This window comes from Herpailurus yagouaroundi, unplaced genomic scaffold (assembly GCF_014898765.1).
Source record: "Herpailurus yagouaroundi ecotype Mexico unplaced genomic scaffold, PumYag 184, whole genome shotgun sequence".
NCBI classification, from domain to species: Eukaryota; Metazoa; Chordata; class Mammalia; order Carnivora; family Felidae; genus Herpailurus; species Herpailurus yagouaroundi.
Genome location: NW_024412415.1, coordinates 39,683,320 through 39,686,794, shown reverse-complemented (window position 1 = coordinate 39,686,794; position 3,475 = coordinate 39,683,320).

Below are 3,475 nucleotides of genomic sequence, written 5' to 3'. Positions count from 1 at the left end.
GTCGGGCTCTGAGCTGATGGCTCAGAGCCTGGAGCCTGTTTCCGATTCTGTGTCTCCCTCTCTCTCTGCCCCTCCCCCGTTCATGCTCTGTCTCTCTCTGTCCCAAAAATAAATAAACGTTGAAAAAAAAAAATTAAAAAAAAAAAAAAAAAAGAACAGACGGCATACCAGCATCCACCTTCCACACGGCTGTGATAAAGATGACATAAGATGAGGAATGGGACACGCTCTCGAAACACCCATGGTGGCCACTAGGTCAGCAGAGAGGCACAGAGACCTGGGGGATGTCAGCGGAGAGGCACAGAGGGCTGGAGGTGTGACTGCAACCGGGGCCTCAACATTGGGGGAGCTGCTCCAGGCAGGCAGAGGTGGTAGAAGGTGACTCCCCCATCAAGCCACAGACATCACCCGAGTCCCCACCTCATGGTAGTCCCCCCAGCGCCCTGCGAGTAGGAAAGGAGAGCTTCTGAGTGCCAAACGCGGCCCCTGCCCCATGTGGAGCCCAGACCCTTCCAGAGAGGCTTCAGTGGGGGAGGAGGGGGGCAGGTTGAGTTCAGTCAGCACAGGGAAGAGCTCTGTCCACATCAGAGCTGCTCCAAGGCCTGGACTGGCCTGGAGAGAGTGCGGTCCCCATCCCTGCCGGAGTGTACATAAAGGTCAGAGGCCAGACTCTCAGGGACACCTGCACTCACCCAGTCTGAGTCTGGGTTGGGGCATCCCAACCCGGCTAACCATCAGGAGTGACTGTAGGGCTTGTAAACCATCCAGATTCCTGGGTTCCCCCAGTGACTCTGGGTCAGAAGGTCCTTGTGGGCCCCTGAGGATCCCCCTTTAATAACATCCCTGGGTAGTCCTGATGCAGAGCCAGGCATGGGACCCCAGCCCGGAGAGCTCCAGGGCTTGAGCCGGATTCCGTTTGGGAAGAGCTTCGACAGTGGAGGGCAGGGGCAGCACTCGGGCAGGAGACAGAAGCAGGAGATGGTGAGGAGAGCAAAGGTTAAGACAAAGTAGGGATGACGACAGTAAAATGCCAGGGTAGCTCACTAGATGAAAGGTAACGACAGCCATTCAAAGGGGCCAAAGTGGGTATGAGAGTGGGGGAGCCATTCTGGAAAGGACGGGGTTTGGCTAATGATGAGAAAAGTTTTCTAGACGGCAGGAAGGGAAGGGAAGACCCAACCTCGTGTGTGCAGGGACGGAGGACAAGGGTCACTTGTTGGAAAGAAGGAAGACAGGAACCAAATCATGAACGGCCCTGAATACCCAGGAGGAGGAGACAGCAAGGAGCCCCTGAGCATGGCATGAAGGCAGGCCTGCAACAATGACCACCAGGAGGGCTCACAGGGGCCTGGGCTGCTCCAGACTCACCGGATGAGGCTCCTCTGCAGGGAAAGGGAGAGAGGCCTGGGCCCGCACCCCATTTCCTGCCCACAGCAGCCCTGAAGAATGTTACAAAATGACAGTGCCGACCATTAGGCCATTGGGAGGAGCAGCTGGGCGGGTGGCTGGACGCAGTTTCTCTGGGCTGGTAAAGCCAGCTGCAAGGCACCCCCATGGGCAGAGAGCCTCCAGGGGCTGGGTTCACCCTAAGCAGTGAGGCCCAGACTCATGACCTTGTCCAGACTCAGAAGCTTTAAAACACCCCCCACCAGATGCTGACAATTCCCTCCTTCACACACCCAACCCCAGCGTCTGCCTCAGCTGCAGCCTCACATACCCATGGTCTGTGCAGCTGTGTGGATATTGGCATCTCAAACACACCACTCCCAAACTGGACTCTTCATTGCCCTCCAAACCCGTCCCCCGGCCCTCCCTTGCTCCGTCAAAGACTGCACCACCCACCCTGTTCTCAGGCTCCGATCTCTCCTAGATCTCTCCTAGCCCGCAGCCCATCCTCGCCCTGCCATGATCAGCCACACCTACCCGCCCCCCACCCAGGCCCTGCCAGCCATCTCTCTCTGGACTGATGCTGGGAACTCCTAGCCACCTGCCAGCCTCTATTCTTGCCCCCCACAGCTTTTTCCCCATGGGACAGTGAGAAGGAGCCTCTGAGCCACAAATCACCTCCATCCATACTAACTCAAGGCCCTGCAAGCCTCTTTCTCAGCCCCTCTTACCCAGCTCAGAGCCTGTCCGAGCTCTGAGGCCTGTCCCCTCTCCTCGGGTCCCTGCTCAAAGGGCACCTGACCTGAGATGCCTTTTCCTGACACCCTGCAGAGAATGGCTTCCACTGCTCGCCCGCTCTCTTGTCCTGCCTTATTTCTCTCCATGGCACTTACTACTTCCTAAGCTTATGTGATGAATTTACTTAATCTGGTTTTTTCCTGTCTACTCTGTTAGAATTTAAGCGCCATGAGGACAATGACCTGATCTAACTTTTTCACCCATGAATGCTGGACACGTAGAATGGTGCCTGACACACAGCAGCTGTTCAATAAGTATGTGTCGAAAGAACAACAAATGAGTCACTGAAAGAACGAACAACGTCCGCAAGCACTTGTGCTGTACCTGGTATTCATCACAAGGGATCAAAGGGGAAAATCAGGCTACGTTGGCCCCAAGAGACCCAAAGTCTTTGGGGAGAAACAGACCCATACCCACAAGTGATTCCCCTGAGCATGGTTCATTCACATGCTGGGTGGACATGTGTGCACAAGGCAGGGGAGTCCTGGGGATAGGGCCCACCAGCTGGGGATGGGGCACTCAGAGGTCAGAGAAGCCTCCTAGGAGTGACACCCCATGCCAAGCCTCCCTCCCTGGCTCTTCAGGGTCAGGGGTCTCCTCCCACTGACCACCAAGGGGATGAAGGATGGTCTCTCTGATTCAGGAGTAAGTAGATGTTCAGAGCCAGTGTGTACACCCTTCCTGCAAGGTGGAGACCTGAGCAGGGCTCGCCAGAGACAGAAGGGCTTGATTTTTTTTTTTTAATTTTTTTAAGTTTATTTATTTTTGAGACAGAGACAGAGCATGAACGGGGGAGGGTCAGAGAGAGACGGAGACACAGAATCCGAAACAGACTCCAGGCTCTGGCTGTCAGCACAGAGTCCGACACGGGGCTCGAACCCACGGACCGTGAGATCATGACCTGGGCCGAAGTCGGACGTTTAACCAACCGAGCCACCCAGGCGCCCCAGAAGGGCTTGATTTAAATGCCCTTGATCCTGCCAGTGAGCAAAAAGTCAAGGGCTGCAGCATCTGGGACCCTCAGCTTTGCCTGGCCTTCCCCCACCCTGCCATCCTGCCCCTCCCCTCTAACCACGGGAGTACCAAAGGAGTTGGCAGGGGAGCGGGCATGGGAGGCAGGAGTCAGCAAGGCAGCCCTGGCTTCCTCCAGAGCTTGGCTGGGCCAGGTCTCAGCCCCTCAGCACACCTCAGAGGCTCCCTCCTAGGCATGTCACTCCCCAGACACCCCAAAGCCCCCTTCCTCTATACCTTTGCTTCAGCTGGGCCCCCCCTCCCCTAAACCTTGTCTGCC